The sequence below is a fragment of the Triturus cristatus genome, chromosome 9, assembly GCF_964204655.1.
Source record: "Triturus cristatus chromosome 9, aTriCri1.1, whole genome shotgun sequence".
In the NCBI taxonomy this organism is placed as follows: domain Eukaryota; kingdom Metazoa; phylum Chordata; class Amphibia; order Caudata; family Salamandridae; genus Triturus; species Triturus cristatus.
Genome location: NC_140592.1, coordinates 652,554,160 through 652,575,847, shown reverse-complemented (window position 1 = coordinate 652,575,847; position 21,688 = coordinate 652,554,160). Strand labels below are relative to the sequence as shown.

The 21,688-nt window shown below is 44.6% G+C and overlaps 1 protein-coding gene across 1 annotated transcript in view; it reads left to right on the top strand.

The window, feature by feature from the left end:
* Nucleotides 1-21,688, top strand: part of LOC146798445 (NTPase KAP family P-loop domain-containing protein 1-like) — a 423,382-nt gene that overhangs the window by 154,845 nt on the left and 246,849 nt on the right. The gene's annotated exons all lie outside the window — the stretch shown is intronic.

Here is a 21,688-nt window from a genome sequence, read left to right as displayed (position 1 = left end):
GAGAGGGAGGGAGACAGAGAGAAAGGGAGAGAGAGAGAGAGAGAGAGAGGGAGGGAGACGGAGAGAGAGAGAGAGAGAGAGGGAGGGAGAGAGGGAGAGGGAAGGAGACAGAGAGAGGGAGACAGAGCGAGAGGGAGACAAACAGAGTGAGTGAGACAAACAGAGTGAGTGAAACAGAGGGAGACAGAGGGAGGGAGGGAGACAGAGAGAGAGGGAGGGAGGCAGAGGGAGGGAGACAGAGGAGGGAGACAGACAAGAGGGAGAGAGACAAGAGGGAGAGAGACAAGAGGGAGGGAGGGAGGGAGGGAGGGAGGGAGACAGAGAGAGGGAGCGAGGGAGACAGAGAGAGGGAGAGAGAGGGAGGGAGACAGAGAGAGAGGGAGACAAACAGAGTGAGTGAGACAAACAGAGTGAGGGAGACAGAGGGAGGGAGACAGAGGGAGGGAGGGAGACAGAGGGAGGGAGGGAGACAGAGAGAGAGGGAGGGAGGCAGAGGGAGGCAGACAGAGGGAGGGAGACAGACAAGAGGGAGGGAGACAAGAGGGAGGGAGACAGAGAGAGGGAGGGAGGGAGACAGAGAGAGGGAGGGGGACACAGAGAGAGGGAGACACATAGTGAGTGAGACAGAGGGAGACGGAGACAGAGGAAGGGAGACAGGGAGGGAGACAGGGAGGGAGACAGAGAGAGAGAGGGAGGGAGACAGAGAGAAAGGGAGAGAGAGAGAGAGGGAGGGAGACAGAGAGAGAGGGAGACACATAGTGAGTGAGACAGAGGGAGACGGAGACAGAGGAAGGGAGACAGGGAGGGAGACAGAGAGAGAGAGGGAGGGAGACAGAGAGAAAGGGAGAGAGAGAGAGAGGGAGGGAGACACGGAGAGGGAAGGAGAGAGAGGGAGAGGGAGGGAGACAGAGGGAGGGAGGGATCCAGAGAGAGAGGGAGACAAACAGAGTGAGTGAGACAGAGGGAAACAGAGAGGGAGGGAGAGAGAGGGAGGGAGACAAGAGGGAGGGAGACATAGAGAGGGAGGAACTGAGACAGATAGAGGGAGGGAGACAGAGAAAGGTAGGGAGACAGAGAGTGAGTGAGACAAAGGGAGACAGAGAGAGGGAGGGAGATACGGAGGGAGACAGAGAGAGAGGGAGGGAGGGAGAGAGAAAGGGAGACAGAGTGAGGGAGACAGAGGGAGACGGAGATAGAGGAAGGGAGACACGGAGGGAGACAGAGAGAGAGAAGGAGGGAGAAAGAGAGAAAGGGAGAGAGAGAGAGAGAGAGAGAGAGAGAGAGAGGGAGGGAGACAGAGAGAGAGGGAGACACATAGTGAGTGAGACAGAGTTAGACGGAGACAGAGGGAGGGAGACAGGGAGGGAGACAGAGAGAGAGAGGGAGGGAGACAGAGAGAAAGGGAGAGAGAGAGAGAGAGAAAGAGGGAGGGAGACAGGGAGAGGGAAGGAGAGAGAGGGAGAGGGAGGGAGAGGGAGACAAACAGAATGAGTGAGACAGAGGGAAACAGAGAGGGAGGGAGAGGGAGGGAGACAAGAGGGAGGGAGACATACAGAGGGAGGGAGGAACTGAGACAGATAGAGGGAGGGAGACAGAGAAAGGGAGGGAGACACAGAGTGAGTGAGACAGAGGGAGACGGAGAGAGGGAGGGAGATAGGGAGGGAGACAGAGAGAGAGAGGGAGGGAGGGAGAGAGAAAGGGAGACAAAGTGAGGGAGACGGAGATAGAGGAAGGGAGACAGGGAGGGAGACAGAGAGAGAGAGGGAGGGAGACAGAGAGAAAGGGAGAGAGAGAGAGAGAGAGAGAGAGAGGGAGGGAGACACAGAGAGAGGGAGACACATAGTGAGTGAGACAGAGTTAGATGGAGACAGAGGAAGGGAGACAGGGTGGGAGACAGAGAGAGAGAGTGAGGGAGACAGAGAGAAAGGGAGAGAGAGAGAGAGAGGGAGGGAGACAGGGAGAGGGGAGGAGAGAGAGGGAGAGGGAGGGAGACAGAGGGAGACAGAGGTTGGGAGGGAGGGAGCCAGAGAGAGAGCGAGACAAACAGAGTGAGTGAGACAGAGGGAAACAGAGAGGGAGGGAGAGAGAGGGAGGGAGGGAGACAAGAGGGAGGGAGACATACAGAGGGAGGGAGGAACTGAGATAGATAGAGGAAGGGAGACAGAGAAAGGGAGGGAGACAGAGAGAGGGAGGGAGACACAGAGTGAGTGAGACAGAGGGAGACAGAGAGAGGGAGGGAGATAGGGAGGGAAACAGAGAGAGAGAGGGAGGGAGGTAGAGAGAAAGGGAGACAGAGGGAGGGAGACAGAGGGAGACGGAGATAGAGGAAGGGAGACAGGGAGGGAGACAGAGAGAGAGATGGAGGGAGACAGAGAGAAAGTGAGAGAGAGAGAGGGAGGGAGACAGAGAGAGAGGGAGACACATAGTGAGTGAGACAGAGTTAGACGGAGACAGAGGAAGGGAGACAGGGAGACAGAGAGAGAGTGGGAGGCAGACAGAGAGAAAGGGAGAGAGAGAGGGAGGGAGACAGGGAGATGGAAGGAGAGAGAGGGAGGGAGACAGAGGGAGACAGAAGGAGGGAGGGAGCCAGAGAGAGAGGGAGACAAACAGAGTGAGTGAGACAGAGGGAGACGGAGACAGAGGAAGGGAGACAGGGAGGGAGACAGGGAGGGAGACAGAGAGAGAGAGGGAGGGAGACAGAGAGAAAGGGAGAGAGAGAGAGAGAGGGAGGGAGATAGAGAGAGAGGGAGACACATAGTGAATGAGACAGAGGGAGACGGAGACAGAGGAAGGGAGACAGGGAGGGAGACAGAGAGAGAGAGGGAGGGAGACAGAGAGAAAGGGAGAGAGAGAGAGAGGGAGGGAGACATGGAGAGGGAAGGAGAGAGAGGGAGAGGGAGGGAGACAGAGGGAGGGAGACAAGAGGGAGGGAGACAGAGAGAGGGAGGGAGGGAGACAGAGAGAGGGGGGGGACACAGAGAGAGGGAGACACATAGTGAGTGAGACAGAGGGAGACGGAGACAGAGGAAGGGAGACAGGGAGGGAGACAGAGAGAGAGAGGGAGGGAGACAGAGAGAAAGGGAGAGAGAGAGAGAGGGAGGGAGACAGAGAGAGAGGGAGACACATAGTGAGTGAGACAGAGGGAGACGGAGACAGAGGAAGGGAGACAGGGAGGGAGACAGAGAGAGAGAGGGAGGGAGACAGAGAGAAAGGGAGAGAGAGAGAGAGGGAGGGAGACATGGAGAGGGAAGGAGAGAGAGGGAGAGGGAGGGAGACAGAGGGAGGGAGGGAGCCAGAGAGAGAGGGAGACAAACAGAGTGAGTGAGACAGAGGGAAACAGAGAGGGAGAGAGAGAGAGGGAGGGAGACAAGAGGGAGGGAGACATAGAGAGGGAGGGAGGAACTGAGACAGATAGAGGGAGGGAGACAGAGAAAGGGAGGGAGACAGAGAGTGAGTGAGACAAAGGGAGACAGAAAGAGGGAGGGAGATAGGGAGGGAGACAGAGAGAGAGGGAGGGAGGGAGAGAGAAAGGGAGACAGAGTGAGGGAGACAGAGGGAGACGGAGATAGAGGAAGGGAGACACGGAGGGAGACAGAGAGAGAGAAGGAGGGAGAAAGAGAGAAAGGGAGAGAGAGAGAGAGGGAGGGAGACAGAGAGAGAGGGAGACACATAGTGAGTGAGACAGAGTTAGACGGAGACAGAGGGAGGAAGACAGGGAGGGAGACAGAGAGAGAGAGGGAGGGAGACAGAGAGAAAGGGAGAGAGAGAGAGAGAGAAAGAGGGAGGGAGACAGGGAGAGGGAAGGAGAGAGAGGGAGAGGGAGGGAGACAGAGGGAGAGGGAGACAAACAGAATGAGTGAGACAGAGGGAAACAGAGAGGGCGGGAGAGGGAGGGAGACAAGAGGGAGGGAGACATACAGAGGGAGGGAGGAACTGAGACAGATAGAGGGAGGGAGACAGAGAAAGGGAGGGAGACACAGAGTGAGTGAGACAGAGGGAGACAGAGAGAGGGAGGGAGATAGGGAGGGAGACAGAGAGAGAGAGGGAGGGAGGGAGAGAGAAAGGGAGACAGAGTGAGGGAGACGGAGATAGAGGAAGGGAGACAGAGAGAGAGAGGGAGGGAGACAGAGAGAAAGGGAGAGAGAGAGAGAGAGGGAGGGAGACAGAGAGAGAGGGAGACACATAGTGAGTGAGACAGAGTTAGACGGAGACAGAGGAAGGGAGACAGGGAGGGAGACAGAGAGAGAGAGGGAGGGAGACAGAGAGAAAGGGAGAGAGAGAGAGAGGGAGGGAGACAGGGAGAGGGGAGGAGAGAGAGGGACAGGGAGGGAGACAGAGGGAGACAGAGGGAGGGAGGGAGGGAGCCAGAGAGAGAGCGAGACAAACAGAGTGAGTGAGACAGAGGGAAACAGAGAGGGAGGGAGAGAGAGGGAGGGAGGGAGACAAGAGGGAGGGAGACATACAGAGGGAGAGAGGAACTGAGATAGATAGAGGGAGGGAGACACAGAGTGAGTGAGACAGAGGGAGACAGAGAGAGGGATGGAGATAGGGAGGGAGACAGAGAGAGAGAGGGAGGGGGGTAGAGAGAAAGGGAGACAGAGTGAGGGAGACAGAGGGAGACGGAGATAGAGGAAGGGAGACAGGGAGGGAGACAGAGAGAGAGAGGGAGGGAGACAGAGAGAAAGGGAGAGAGAGAGAGGGAGGGAGACAGAGAGAGAGGGAGACACATAGTGAGTGAGACAGAGTTAGACGGAGACAGAGGAAGGGAGACAGGGAGGGAGACAGAGAGAGAGTGGGAGGGAGACAGAGAGAAAGGGAGAGAGAGAGAGAGAGAGAGAGAGGGAGGGAGACAGGGAGATGGAAGGAGAGAGAGGGAGGGAGACAAAGGGAGACAGAGGGAGGGAGGGAGCCAGAGAGAGAGGGAGACAAACAGAGTGAGTGAGACAGAGGGAAACAGAGAGGGAGGGAGAGAGAGGGAGGGAGGGAGACAAGAGGGAGGGAAACATACAGAGGGAGGGAGGAACTGAGACAGATAGAGGGAGGGAGACAGAGAAAGGGAGGGAGACAGAGAGAGGGAGGGAGACACAGAGTGAGTGAGACAGAGGGAGACAGAGAGAGGGAGGGAGATAGGGAGGGAGACAGAGAGAGAGAGAGGGAGGGAGAGAGAAAGGGAGACAGAGTGAGGGAGACAGAGGGATAGAGAGAGAGAGAGATAGAGATAGAGGGAGACAGAGAGAGGGAGAGTGATAGAGAGAGAGAGAGTGATAGAGCGAGGGAGGGAGACAGAGCAAGAGAGTTAGATAGATAGATAGATAGATAGATAGATAGATAGATAGATAGATAGATAGATAGATAGATAGATAGATAGATAGATAGATAGATAGATAGATAGATAGATAGATAGATAGATAGATAGATAGATAGATAGATAGATAGATAGATAGATAGATAGATAGATAGAGGTCTGTGAATGCGGTGTCTGGTGGCTCAGTGGACGATGGCGTCTGCTGCAGGGGCCTGTGTTCAACCTCATGGTCACAGTTTTTTTTTTGTTGCTCTAGCCCCGCCCCCACCCCCACTGCCCCCGCTCCCACCGGTGTGGCCCTCGGCCACAAACCACACTGTAAATTTGGCCCCCGAGAGAAAGTTTGTGAGTACCCATGTTCTAAATTAAGACATAATCCTAACTTTACTACTACTAAATGCCGCAGGTTTGTGCAGGGGCATGTCTTGATTGTGCAACCTCTGAGAGGTTTGTTAAAAAAAAACTAAAGTATAAATGGTCTAAGGAGACACAGGAAGCTTCTGAAAGATGTTAAAAGGTTAATTGTTAATGCCTCTGCTATCATACCTTTTACTCATGGGGAGCAAACTATAATTGATGTTGATACACGTTCTAAAGGTTTTGGGGCAGGTTGAGCCAATTTGTGAAAGAGAAAGAATGGACTGTAGAGTGTTTGTGTCTAGAATGCTAAGCGCTGTGGTGAAAAATTACAGAACTATCGAGAGGGAGGCCCTAGCTTGCTCATGAGAGACAGAAAAATTTGAAATTTATATTTGCGGTACTAAGTTTGCAGTATTTACCGATCACAAACCTTTGATGTATATGTCGGGCGATACTTGCTTCTTCTAGACTTATTCAATTGTTGTCAAGGTTACAAGAATTCAATTTTGATGTTAAATATTTGCATGGGGTAAAAATGTCACTGCAGACTGTCTCTCATGATTGCCTGTGGAAGACACAGATAGTCATTAGAGGTATATGAATCAAGATGATTTTGTCTTGAGTATAAGTGATGCTACAGAACAATTTAGTATAACTGAAAATTTATGGAATGACCATTGTATCAATGATGAGTGTTTGAACAGTGTTAAAATATTATTGGTAGAAGTTTGGCCATGTGATAGAAATTTAAGTGAGGAGATGAGATATTTTGCTCAGGTGGCATCTGAGCTATCCCTGGTTGGCATCATTGTTAGATAGGACGGTTTGTGCCTCTTGTAGGATTGCATAGCAAGGTCATTGCTCTTGCTCATGAAGGGCATCTGGGCGTTACTGCTTTGGTAAGCAGGATCAAAAAGAGTTATTGGTGGCCAGGGATTGATGGTCATGTTAGGAAATTTCTAGAGAAGTGTGCTGAGTGTGTGTGTTCCGACAAACATTAGAGGACTACTACAGCACCTTTGTGTCCTGCGGAATGGCTGAAAGGTACTTGGGAGAAAATGTGTCTAGATTTTATTGGGGATTTCAATATTTTAGGGTGTGATAAAAGATTTCTCATAGTAGACATGACTTTAAAGGAAATAGTCATCTTTGCCAAGAACTCTTATTTCATCTTTGGATGCGACAGTTGGGTAATATGCTACTTCTCTTTGGGTGTTGGCTTACTCATACAAGTTTGAAAGTCAACTTGTTTTAAGATACTGCAGCAAGGTCATCCAGAAAAAGATGTAGTCATCGAAAAAATTATTTCTGACTGCAGCCACTGAGGCTTGCAAATCTGGTGAAGTCTTCTCATTAGGAGATGAGGATTTATCGAAGAAGTTCCAGTAACTCAGTTTGTGCTATATAGTTGAATGCAAAAGGAACAAATGATAGATAGAATGCTGAACAATGCAAACATTAACCCCCAGTCACAAAGATCTGGGTTTAATCCATCGTTCTTTTGCACACCACGCCACCCCAGTTTAGACCCAGCCATGTGCAAATCAGTCTCGACCCTGTGCCTCATGGGAACTGTCCAGACTGAATTTCCAAGCCAGGTCCTCTCTGGACTGGAAACAAGCATCCTGGGACCAGTTTCGGGCCATCACTCCTCATCAGCCAGGCTAGTTCAAATCCAGTGGCGCAGTGAGCATTGGACCCGCATCTGGGCATACCCTTCCCACTTAGGGCGACAAAACCGAAAGGAACTAATGATGGACGGAATGCTGAACAATGCAAACATTCATCTCCAGTCACAAAGATCTGGGATTAATCCATTGTTCTTTTGCTCACCACGCCATCCCCATTTGGACTAAGGGTGGGCGGAATTTGCAAAACTGCCTTTCGCAAAATATCGCGAAACGGCAAAACATCTCCGCGATCACGCGAAATTTCACGTGATCACTGAGTTTTTTGTGTGCTGCCGATTAATGCGTTACTGAATTTGACCTTCAACTTGGGCACCTGCTTTATTCATATCTGTAAGACTTACAGATATAAATAAAGCAGGTGCCCGAGTTGAAGGTCAAATACAAGTGCTTCCTGTTGGGGTTTCATTTTTGTGACAGGAGCATCGTGCCAGAAGGAATCCTGCCCTGCATATTTACCCAAGAAGATGCCACCGTTTTGTGCAATACCTCTACTCAACTGAAGTACTTTCTACTGGCTAATCAGTAAGTGCTACATCGTTGGGTAAATGTATAGTGCTTTTCCTACACCACAGCTGCGTAAAGGGCCAGAAGTGTTGTCTACAGCGACTATGTGTGTCTGTAACGTTGCCACAGTGCCAACGGGCGCCGGGGTCCCTCGAGTGAGCTGTCCATCATAGTGGGGGTAAGGGCGGGAAAACGATGCACACCGCTGGGGTGGGGTGTGGGGCCAAACGGTAGAGCTTCCATGCAGTTCACATGCCTCTTGTTTATAAAGGGCTAGAGACGGATCAGAGGAGACAGAACCTCCTGGTGTCAGGAACTACACGGGGATTGCGCTTGAGAAACTCATGGATGCACAGAGCTCCATCAAGGATGACAGCAAATTGTTGACGGTAGTAGATATGGGGAGAAAGCACACCTGCCTAGGCGACAATTTCCGTTCCCTCGCGGATCGCGGAAGTTTTGACATTTTCACGTTCCACGCGGAACGCGAAAATGCCGAATTTTCACAATTTCCGCGAGCGAAATGGAAATTGTCACCCACCCTTAGTTTGGACCCAGCCATATGCAAATCAGACTTGACCCTGTGCCTCATGGGAACAGTGCAACCAGAACTGCCAAGCCAGGTCCTCCCAGGACTGGCTACAAGCATCCTGGAACCGGTTTTGGGGCATCACCCCTCATCAGCTATGCTAGCTTGACTCCAGTGTCACAGTGAGCATGGGACCCACATCTGGGTATACCCTTCCCACTTAGGGCAACAAAATCAAAGGAAACAAATGATGGACGGAATGCTGAACAATGCAAACATTCACCCCAGTCACAAAGATCTGGGTTTAATCCATTGTTCTTTTGCTTACCACGGCACCCCAGTTTGGACCCAGCCATATGCAAATCAGTCTTGACCCTGTGCCTCATGGGAAAAGTCCAGCCCGAACTGCAAAGCCAGGTCCTCCCTGGATTGGAAACAAGCATCTTAGGCTAGCTTGAATCCAGTGGCGCAGTGAGCACGGGACCCACGTCTGGGCATATCCTTCATTCTTAGGGCAACCATCAATTGTCCTTTTTGCATTTGTCACCCCTAGTGGGACAGATATGCCTAGATGTGGGTCTCGTGCTCTCCATGCCACTGGAGTCAAGCTAGCCTGGCTGATGCGGGGTGATACCCCGAAACCGGTCCTAGGATGCCTGGTTCCAGTCCAGGGGGGTCTTGGTCTGGCAGTTCAGGCTACACTGTTCCCATGGGGAACAGGGTAAAGACTGATTTGGATATGGCTGGGTCGAAACTGGAATGGCATGGGGAGTATAAAAACGATGGATTTAGGCACAGATCTCTGTACTTGGGCGAATGCATGACATTGTTCAGCATTTTGTCCATCAATTTTTCTTTTTACATTTGTCACCCCGAGTGGTATGGGTATGCCCAGACGTGGGTCCCGTGCTCCCCATGCCACTGGAGGCAAGCTAGCCTGGCTGATGAGGGGTGATACCCCCAAAACAGTCCGAGGATGCTTGTTTACAGTCCAGGGCGGACCTGGCCTGGCAGTTCGGGCTTGACTGTTACTATGGGGACAGAGTCAAGACTGATTTGCATATGGTTTGGTCTAAAGTGGAACGGCATGGGGAGCAAAAACAAGATAGATTTAGGCCCCAAGTCTCTGTACTGGGGTGAGTTCATGACATTCTTCAGCATTCTGTCCATCTATTGTTCTTTCTGCATACAGTTGAATAACGTACCTGCAGAAAGTTAAAATTGTGCAATCTTGCTGGCTGAACTTCTCCCTCCTTACCCAAATGCTTTTAAGGTTGTTCCTAATCTGTTGGAAAACTCTTTAACACTCCTTAGGGGTTGGGCTAACCCCTACTCATAGATAAACTTGTAATGTACTGAGTGTCCTGTTTTCCTGATAACTATCCAAAGAAGAAAATCACTTCATACAAGTTATTTTGTTTTTATGTCCTTTTATTGTGTACATAGCATGACTGTCCTGCATTCTAAGTTTGTAGTTTTTCTGTAGGAAATGTTCTAGTTATTGGTAAAAAACATAACATCCTCTATATGTCTGTTATGCTGTAAGAAACTTGCCTCAGTGTCAGAAAGTAGTTTTTCGGTCTCTGCAGTCTTGGATTACACGCTCTCAGTTTCTTACAGCGTATCAAACATATTGAGAATGCTACTTTTGATCAATAACTAGGACATATCAAGTCCTACAGAAAAACTAAGAGAGCCCTGAGAAAGCCCCTGCCACACAGGCATTATGAGGGGTGAAACACGTGTTGGCTGCAAGTACTTAGTATGAAAAATGCAGGACAGTCTGCAAATATCATGTACAAAATAAAAGGATTTAAAACAAAAATACCTGCATGAAGTGATTTTCTTCTTTATTTGGATACTTACAACTACGGCATTGAAACTAAGTGAATAATTATCAGGAAAACAGAACACTCAATACAATACTCACAGAAAGTGTTGTGGATAGCAAAACGTTACCCTACAGCAGTACTTCCTGAATGTTTTAAAACCACGGCCCAATGTATGGAATGACAAACTTTCATGACCCACCTAGCTTTAATATACATAAGGTGGGTGATTTTGTTAATGAAACTAAAACATTGTGTAGTTCCTGCACATTTTCAGTTGAAACAGCAACTTCATTTGCACACACATACAGTTTTACTGATAAAACCATATTCCACACAAATGATAATGTGTTGAAATCTGATTTTACTTAATATTTATCATTTGTGGATCACCAAGTAAATTAACATGATTGTTTTTATCCTATTAAATCTTTGTTTCCATCAAACTTCAGAATAACCAAAAATGTGCTTCATTCTTTCTTTCCTAACTGCTGAATGTGTACAATTCATTTACAGGTTTTTACATTTTGTTGTGATCCAACATTTTGTATTTCCTACAGCCTTTCCTTTCATACTCCTTGTACCTCAGAAAGATTTTCACATAATTCACTTTACGTTTCTTTCTCGGGCTGCAAAGGGAAAGGAGCTTGTAATCACCGATTCCTATGTTAAAAAAAATAAGCAGCAATTTTTCCAAAAGACGTAGCCTGACATTTGACTTCTGTTTATGAAGTGCAGAAAATGTGACAAGATAAATTCAAAATTTAAAGACATCTTTATTTATTGCTTGGATTTTCGTGACCTACCAAAAATCGGCTCACGACCCATCAGTGAGTTGTGATTCTCATTTTGGGAAACTCTGCCCTACAGTATTTCTTCTCAAGGGAACAGGGTGTTTTTGTTGTGGGGCTAAAAGTACTTCTATTAAAGCTTGTACAGTCCTTAAAAAATCTGCTACACTTGTGGAACAATTGGGCATTTTTAAAGGTATACATGAAGAAAAGAATCAACATGAGTAGTCTGGGTAATACACTGAATAGTTTGCAGTCCAGTTTTAAAAGCCTTGTACTGACTGGTGATGTGGTTGGGACAAACTAAACTAGTAATCCTTCTGCTGCCATACAGTTAGGTGACATCACACTTGATCTCCTCACAGACTCAACAGTCAGGGTCAAAATTATTAAGCTCCACACTTAGTAGGAAGACTGAAAGAATGAGATGTTGTTTGCACCCATCATTATGATCAAAGCATTTCAAAGCACCAAGATTTATTTATTGGATATCTGGAATCACCCTAAATGTGAGTCCTGATCTATCACATGTGCTTCGTAAGTTGCGGGATCAAGGTGTCATAGAATCCATTGACAATTCAACTTGGTTGTAATTCGCAGAAAGAAAACAATGAACCATGTATCTGTGTTGGTTTGCAAGTCACCAACCGTGCAATAATGGTGGATGCCTATCCACTTCCAAAAATTATGAAACTATTATGAAATTATGAAACTATCGGCCAAGCAAGATTATGGAATAGTAGACTAGACTTACACTTGGCGTGCCATCAAATTCTCCTTATGAGGTACCTCTTCCTAAACTTTCTCCTGATACCTGCCTTTCCCTTCTCACCCACTTTTCTCTTGACTGAAGGCAGAGCTAGTTCTCTCAGTGGGACATTATGGTGTTCAGTGGAGTAAAGGATGTGGTACTAAGACCAGAGCTGCTGAATCTGGTACTGGGGAACCAGATTCAGCCTTCGAGTCCAGTCCACCAGATCACTCTCCTGAGGGAGAACATTCCCATGCTAGACCTTAGAAGCCCCCCCAAGACCTTAGAAGCCCTAGCTAGACCTTAGAAACCCTGGTTTCTTAGCACCTTGAAGGTCTGTCCACCACAATCCATAATGAAGTTCACCTCCAGTCTTGTGCGCAGGCCTTAAAAGCAGCACACCCTAGAGCAACATTGACTCTGTCACCGAGGTCACAGGTTCCTTGAGGCCAGTCAGCCTCACCCATTGGTATCTCCATTGGCCTTGGTTCCGCAGGAGCAGTGCAACTCACCAAAAATTGGCAACGCAGGATTTGCACTCACACCAAATTATAGGGCATATTTACAAGGGAATGGCAAAGCGTGGTGTTAAGCAAACATTGCTAATGCCACGCTCCGCCATTCTGAAAATGCAGGGATGCGCCGTATTTACAATGGTGCAGGACAGCCCTGCTTTTTCCCTAGCGTGGTGCTAAACTCAGCTGCGTAGCACCAAGGCAGGCACCCTTGCTCCATAGTGTAAGGGGGCCAGCGTTAAGGGAATGATTGTTTATGTGCAGGAAAGTGTCCCTTCCTTCACTTAAACAATCCAGAATGGCAAATTGTAACTTCTATGTGTGCTGCATTGTGCAGCACACATAGAAGTTGCAAGTCATCATTTTTAAATGATTGTTTATGTGCAGGAAGGGAAGTGAGCATTCATTCATGGCACTTTTCTGTTTCTATTTGTGCTGCACAATGCATCACACATAGAAACAGCATAACTGAGGAAAAATTAAGCATTTCTCCTCGTTTTGGCATGTTAAGAACAGGTTTCCCTGGTCTTAATTTTGGCACTGCCTCCTGTTTACGCCACCCTTGTATATAAGGGGCAGCGTCAAAATCAATGGGTGTTGCAGAGGAACAAATGCCAGCCTGACAGACACTCTTATTGTTCAGGTCAGGCAGACAGACAGAAGCTGGTCATGCGCCAAATGCGCAGACTGCCAGATGCCTGAACTGAACATTGCCAGGCTAAGAATTTCACACCCTTTTTGTGTGACCTCAGTCTGGCAAAAGTGCCTTAAGGCCCTCCCCCATGTGATGAACGGGAGAACTACCAATTGCCTCAGACCTGGGCACTTCATTTTTAAGCCCTGAAGTGCCGAGGGTAGAGTGTCAATCAATAGCACCTAGTCACAGAGTAGGGTGGGGTCAGCAGTCTCAGTGACACCATTCCACTCTGTAACGAGGTTGGGACTGCTGCCTTCCAAGCAGCCAACGAGGGAAGGCAGCAGTCCCAACCCTCATGGGACCTCTGAGGCTTCCCTTTCAGAGAACTGCAGTGAAGGTAAGTGTTATGCGTTTTTTTGTTTCATGTGTGTATATATTAATGTATGTGTATCTATTTAGCGCTATAAACTCTCAAATAAATTAATAAATGTGTTAGTGTTGTGAATGGGTGTGTGTGGGTGAGTGAATGCGTAGGTGTAAGTGAGGTGTATGTGTGACCACTGCCCCCTCCCTGGTACAACTACCATCTGCCACTGCTTTTAACACAGAGACCATTTTGTTATTTACAGCTAATATGTCACAATACTTCTAATATAGCACAGTGAGGTATGACCGGACATCAAGGAACTGCATGCAAATTGAAAGGCATTACTTTAGAACCTTGTTTTTATCATTAGTGTTTTGTAATTCCAAGGTTGTTAAAAAGGGTTACTCTGAATAATAAAGACTTATTAGCACACTCAACAACTGCATAGCATTTTAATTCTGACTGTGTGCTTCTGCAGACCAAGTGCTCTAAGTATATTATGCCTACCAGTGTGCATTATTTTATTCCTACACATTGTAGCCCTCATTCTGCACATGCATAGTAGGGCTTTAAATTAAAATTGCCATTTATATAACCATAGCTTTATGCGCTCTCCTAAGAGGCCAAGGATTGGGTGTGCATTTAGTCTGAACTCCTTAATGACCCAGTGGCAGGCACTGTGAGAAAGCAGTATCAGTAGAGTTGAGGGTGTGTAAATGTTAAGGGTGTCACCAAAAGTTCTGGGAAATCAGGTAATTTTCCTTTCTATTGCAACAGCCTTGCCTTCATCTTTACCCCAAACAAACAAGTGCTTGCTGCAACACAATGGAAATAACAATGTCCTCTATACTTTTTAGTGCCAAAGTAAGTGGTCACACTGAAGGACTTAGTAACGGAGGGCAGGGAATCGGTCAGAGTACGTGACTGTCTCTATTCTGGCTTCTCCTTATATTTTAACTGATAAAAGTGTGGAACTCTCGACTTACTGTATCAACCCTCAGTTTTCACAGTGTTGCTTCACATTTACTTACAATTGTTTTGCACAAAAACTGTGTTTCAGATTTGTCTGCTGCGGTTTATTTTTGCTGTTCTCCCAAACTGTCATTGAGAAGGAGTTTTTATGTTTTTGAATATTTTCAGACAGGTACATAGAATGTTAAGTCATGCCAAACAAGTTGTGTTGCAACTACTTTAATACAAGGGGGGTTTCTTAATATGAAGATCATTGTGTGGTGTTAATTCTGCATAACCCTCCCAGTATTCTTTTTTGGAGCCACATTGTTGAAATAGCATTGAAATTCCTATTCATAGACATAAAGAGGTTTATAATCTGCTTTTGTAGAAATAATTTATGAATGCAAGCTTCGGGTTTGGTTCTGTGGTGACAGAACTACAAGATGAAAAGTAAAAGTGGTGACTGGTCTTGAAAATGAGTAGTTATTAGCACAGGTGCTCAGTTAACCTCCTCTCACTATCTGTATATTGAATAGAATTTAGATTCATCCTTTAAATGTTTTCTGAAGACTAGCTTTGCAAAATTTGAGAGATTCGATTTTGGGCTGGTTTTTGGACTGACACTGGTCTGCGTTGGGCTGAATTTGGGCTTCTCCCTCAGTGTCTTTGGGCTTGGGATGGGTCTCAAAATCTGGCAACACTGGCTTACTCACACGGCTGCACTCATGACACAGCCCACATGACGCTGCATGATCAGACACATTACTCAACTACATGTGGACTGCTTTTCCTACCAAAGCAGGTCCGATCATTTATCTGTGTAACTGTATTCTATGATTATATGATCATTTAAAGCCTTGAGAAAACCCCAGACCTGCAATCTGCAACAGGCCAAAACATGTGTTTGCTATTGTTTTTCGCTCCTTGAGAACTCGGAATAAAATTGATCTTACTTTATATTGGACCCTGATTATTCATAGTGGATGAATGTCTTTACACTTTTACATTGAATGAAGGGATGCTTCCTATGTACTAACTGATGAATATAAGTTATGATATAATTTAAATGTTGATTTAATTTGTGCATTAATATCCCTGTATATCTAAATTGTTGTATCACCGTGTGAGGGTGGGGGTCCAGTCCAAAATGGAATAATTGTACACTTTTCAACATACAAAACAAATACGGAAATTGTAGAGGACCTTGTATCCAAAGACCTCTTTCTATAGTAATCATCAAATTTACCGTGCACCTGAGTTATGCAGTTTCACAATGTTCGTCACCTCAGATGGTGTTTATCAGTATATAAGGAAGCTGCTGAATCTTTATTTCAGCTGGTAATAGGCAAGCTTCTTAAGTGTGTTTTTGGAAAGATAGCATTGTAAGATGGCATTCTGTTTACTGGCAGAGATTGACAGGAACATAATGGGGGGAATAGTAAAGTCCTGCTTTGTCTTCAGTAGAGTGGTTTGCATGTCAAGGGTGGCAGTTGTAGTTGTAGTTAAAATAAGTGAGAATATATCGTGCACATCATCAGTTCAGCTGGCATCAGTCTGTTGGCTTTCACCTGGATTGGTCAAAGTGAATGAAGATGCTCCAAAGTACCAGGATAAGGTTCTGCCCTTAATTGATATCTGCATTTTATGCTAAGCTCCTACCCAATGTCACCTACATGGCTGAGCCCATGGCCAAACTCATACAAAAGAATGCTAGTTTTATGTGCGGTAAGGAGCTCGATTGTATTTTGCAAACATCAAGGCTGATTTGTTGGAGGCCCTGCTTGTCTAACGGTATGTTCAGGTTTGCTAGTTCTCATCACTGTTGATGCAAGTGAGCCAAAATTAGGAGCGTAATCACACAGAAAAGCCTGATTGTGAATTCACTATTGCTTTTTTTCTAACATCATGAGAGATTCGGACAGATAGTACTCAGCTACTGTAAATGAAATGATTACATGTATGTGGCAGCACAGAAGTTTAGAAATTATTTGTGGGGTACCCGATTTATATTAAAGATTGTTCATACGTTTTAATTATACTTTTTAGGAAAACCTATTTCATGGTCTTTAATATTAACTGCTATGTTGGCAAGGCTGGGTAAGAAGTTGTTAGAATTTTGTAATTGAGCTTGCTCTGGGAAAATACAACAAGAGAGCCTATTTTTTCTCTCAGATGCCGTTGCAAGAGGGTCTGTAAGCTGATAAGGGATAAGATTCCTTAACTGGAAGGAAAAGTTTAATGCTGAGGGAAATTACCTTTTTTGGAAAATGTGTTGACACAATGTGTTCTAATGTAAGTTCTCCTGGAAGTTCTAGGAAGAGGAAACAACCTGCCTATCTGTCTATGAAAATATTTCCTCTTGTTGAAAGTTTCTGTTTATGGCAATTTCAATCTTTTCTTATTCTGATTGTTTCTATTATTAATTTTATTCTCTCATTTTATGCTATTATTTGTTTATCTCCATTTATAACTATTGTTCTCATTTGTATTTTCAAAACGGACAATATGTCATATCTGAAGTCATTGTGAGTACTGTGACATTATGGAATGTTACAGGTTCTGAACGTGAGGGTAATTGCTAATTACTAGATGGTTTTCAGTTGGGGGTCTCTACAGGCTGTAATAAAGGACTTTTTACTTACTTCTCTTCATCTTTGTGTCTTTTCATGAATTTTTGACCTTCAGAAGGAAACTAAGCATTATGTCATTATAGCTCTTAAATCCATCATTGACCAAAGGAACCAAATGTAGATATGGGCATAACAAGGAAAGAAAAAAAGAGGATCACACAACCATAAAAAACAAGCTTTTGCAATGCAATAGGTCTCGCATTTGCAGAGTTTGAGCGATTGGCATTGTAAATGACAATGTCCTTAATTTATGTGTTTTGAAAACCTGAAAGTGGTGCGTAAACACACACTTTGTACTTATAGTACTTGTTTTTGAGAAGCAAGGCTGGCACTAACTGCGCCTCTTTTACTGCCAGCCATGCTTCTCTCAAGCCAGGACGGTAAGTACAAAGTGCGTGTTTACGCACCGCTTGCAAATTCAAGACCTTTTGCAGTAGAATTTCCTTTTTTCCCCAGAAAAAGAAACTGAAGCGTTTGTTACAAGTGTTACAGTGTCGCCAGTTCTTTCCAGTGAAGAGATGCTATCAGGTTTCCTAAAACTGACTACTGGCTGTATAGTGAATAGCTTGTAAATAGTGTGAAGTACTGTGAATTAACATATGTTGAAGTGACGCCAACAGTAAATTACTGTCTGAGATTTTGAAAAGAAGGAGCAATGTGCTTTAAACAAGTAGTTGTGTTACATCCTAATACCAGACGTGCTTGTTAGCGATATAAATGTAATGGGGGAAGCAGTATTATCCATTATGTAAAGAACGAACGATCTGCAAAAGCAAGCAGCTATTTGAACGTTTTAATATAAAGTAGTAAGCAGCTACAGGCAGGGTAGAGTACTGCACAGACTAATTTCAAATATAGCTTCAAATATAATTTGCGATAAAGCAGAAGTGTGCATAGAGGCGCTTTTCCAAAATAACCCCTAGACAGCAAGTCCTCCGTAAACAACGTGCGCCGGCCCTCTGTGTTATGCTGATGCTAAAAGAGCTGCTTCCCCCGCCATTTTAACATAGAAAGAGAACACTAGTTTACAGCTGTATTGTGTCTAAAATTTGTAAAGTGAGCTTGTCTTTTTATAATTTTTTGCTGTTTCTTTATATGGGTATTGTAATGCAGCTGGGCACCATGCTTAAAATATGTGCTGAGAGAAATTGATGAAATAAAGAAAGTTAACAATAAAGAAAGAAATATAGCTGTTTATGTTGGCGTAAACAAATGTGCTGAAATCTGTAGAAGTGGCTGGCAATATTTTAAATATAAAGTGGGAAGCAGTTACAGGAAGGGTGGAGTACAGCACAGAGTAATTTTCCTTATGGTTTCAGATATAATGTGCGAATGTCTAAAAGTATATGTAGATGTGCATTCCCAAAACAACCCAAAGAGAGCGAGTCCTGCATAAACAATGTGCCCTGGCAGTTGTGTTATGCGGATTACAAAACAGTCACTTCTTATGGACAGAGAACCCTAGTGTCCATTTGTGCACGCTTGTGCACCTGTGCAAGTGTTTATTAATCTTTTTCTGTTATGTTACTTTTTTATAGGCTGTGTTAGACACTTAGAAAGGCAGTGCCTGAAAAAAGCTACTTTCCCACAAAAGTAGCATATAAAGGGGGCCCCAGTATCCATCCGTGCACGCTTGCACACCGCTGCAAGTGTTTACTTTTTTTCTATTTTTTTTTTTTGACACACTGGTTCGTAGGTTTAAAAGGGCAGGGGCTGGACAAAATATATCTAAAATCAAATGCATTCAATATTTTAGCTGTAGAGGCTAAGACAATAAACCAAAGATAAATGTAATCTATGTAACAAACAAAAGAAAGATACCTAGTAATGTGAATACACTGTTGTATGTGTGAGGAATTAAAAATACAGGTGAAAGGACATCATTTTAGAAAATCATGCTGCATAAAAAATAATGTTGTATAGTGTTGTTCACATATTGTAAAATAGCATTTAAATCCTTAAAGTTTGTGTACTTGTGAAATAATTTAAACGTGAATTTTTTACAAATGGAAAACAAAGATGGCTCATTGAGCTGAATAATTGCCACTTACAAAGTGCTATGTGAAATTAGAAAAATGCAATAACTTAAGCCTCGTTAGGAGTAGTAAGCACTACCTAAATTCAATCTCAATGCAATAGAACCTATTTCAGCATGGGCTTTAATGACAGTTTTGAGTACCTGCCCATGCTATTTGGTGTGTGTACTTTGCCTTCCTTATATATATATATATTTTTTAAATTCTTTATTGACATTTCAGAATTATTTCCATTTCAAAACAACATCAGAAAGAAGACACCAATTTTCCGATAGAGTCCAGCCAATGGGTGGCTACACATAGCCTGTAAACTGTGAAGGCAATAAATACAAAAGTACGACTTAAATTTGGAGAGAGCGGATCTTCTATCCCTAAAACAATCATCTGAGGGCTAAGTTCAATTTCATATCCAAGTATGTTTGTAAGAAAACCCTTCACACTACCCTTCAGGGTAACCAGAATAGGACATGTCGCAAACATATGAATGATGTCTGCTGCTGGGTGCTGACAGCGGGGGCAGGTAGAACCTATTTCTCTCCCCCATTTTGCGATCTTAGCTGGTGTTATGTATAAGTTGAACGAGGTTTTAAAACATTGGATCTGAAAATTAGTTGCCATAAAAGATGTCTGTGCCATGCATAATGAATCCTCGATAGCCCCAGCTTCAGCGGCCAACCAATTCTGCCATCGATCTATGTGTTTACTGAGATCATCCGGGGCTAAATCATTAAGAATTCCATACAGTCCACCCAGAGTGCTTGATTTTTTAAGTAGTTCTTCCATTAATTGCATCTTAGCGAATCCAGAAGACCCACCTGTTTTTTTACCCAAAAAATCTCTTATTTGAAGATATTTAAAAAATTGACGATTGTCTAGCCCAAATTTATCTCTCAAGATGTAAAATAATAACATATCGGAACCGCTTGTAAGATCTCCAATAGTTCGTATACCTTTATCGTACCATTGTCTCATATATCCATCATTAAAAATATAAGGAAAAAGACTGTTTTTATATACCGGGGTATACACATTAAAGTGCCCAAGTCCAAGTTTTTTACGGACCGTAGACCACACCTTAAATGCACTTATGATAGTTTTAAATTTAGCTCGTTTATAGTAATTGAAATCAACATGCCGTAAGAGACAACCCTTAGCTTCATTTCCCAGAATTATTTCAAAAATAGGAGTGGAGGATCCATACCTCGAAACATCGTCTTTCTCATTAAGCAATAGTTTCATGTTCTGTAGCATTGCAGCCCAATGATATAATTGAAGATTGGGTACCGCCCACCCTCCTCTCTCTCTAGGCAGAGTTAATAGTCTGAAGGCTCGACGCGGTCGGCAGTTTGCCCAAATAAATTTAGGAAAAAGTTGGTTCATCAATGCTAACCATGTTTTATTAAGAAGCAAGAGTACCGCTCTTAAAAAATATAGAATCTTCGGGAAAACGATCATTTTAATAATGTTGCATCTTCCTACCAACGTAAGTTTTAAATTTTCTAATCGTCGAAATTCAATCTTAAATTTAGCATTCAAGGGATTCAAGTTATTCTCCATAATTTTAGACACATCAGCTGTAATTTCAACACCCAAATAAATTGCTTTTTGAACCACCCGAATATCATTAATTTGTAGCCTATTACTAGTCAATATTTGAGATTTAGTTTGATTTAAACGATAACCAGAATATTTCCCAAATAAATCTGCTTCTTTCCCAATTTTCCGTAGGGTAATCAAAGGGTCAGAAGTAATAATAGCGAGGTCATCAGCATAAGCCAATATTTTCATATTTCCCCCGACATTTTGTACTCCAATTATCGAATTATTGGCTTCTATTTTCCTGACTAGAGGATCTATGTAGAGCGCAAATAATAGTGGTGAGCAGGGGCACCCCTGTCGGGTTCCCCTGCTAATTAAAACTGGATCCGACATTTTGCCCATGATAGAAATGCGGGCCGTCGGATTACGTTACATAGATTGTAAAGCTGTAATATATTTATCCCCCAATCCTCTGTCCCTTAAGGTTGCCCATAAGAAGGGCCAAGAGACCCTATTGAACGCCTTCTCTGCGTCAAGAAGGATAAGTCCGATAGGATCCCCTGTGATGCTGGCAGCATCAAAAAGGGTGATAACCCGCTGGATGTGGTCAATTGTGCTACGTCCAGGCACAAACCCGTGCTGTACTGGCGAGACCAGTTCCTTAATTAAAGTTGCCAAAGGAATAGCCAATATTTTTGCATATATTTTGTTATCGCTATTTATTAAAGTAATCGGTCGATATGAAGCCATTTCACTAGGTGGTTTTCCTTTTTTGGGGAACACCACAATATTGGCATTCTCCCAAGAATTTGGGACCGCCAGTCCATTCTGGGCATTTAAAAAGACATATTGCAATATTTCTAATAATGATGAAGAGAATTTTTTATAGAACTCCCCAGGGATAGCATCTGGTCCCGCAGCTTTACCACTGGCGAGCGAGCTAATAGCACTCTGAATTTCTTCAATTGTAATTGGAGATTCTAAACTGATTCGATCTTATAGAGTATAGACTTAATTTTTCTGTTGCTATTTCGTGTAGAAATTTCACCATTGCCTCTTCGTCATTGCTGCTATCGTCACAATAAAGTTCCTGGTAAAAGCCCTGAAAGGCAGCCTGAATTTCACTTGGTTCAGTGACCGTCCCTTTTCGCAGATCGTTTATTAATGGTATATTTCCATAAGTTGTTCGCTGTCTTGCCCGCATCGCCAAAACATGGCCTACCTTCTCCCCACATTCATATAGACTTGAG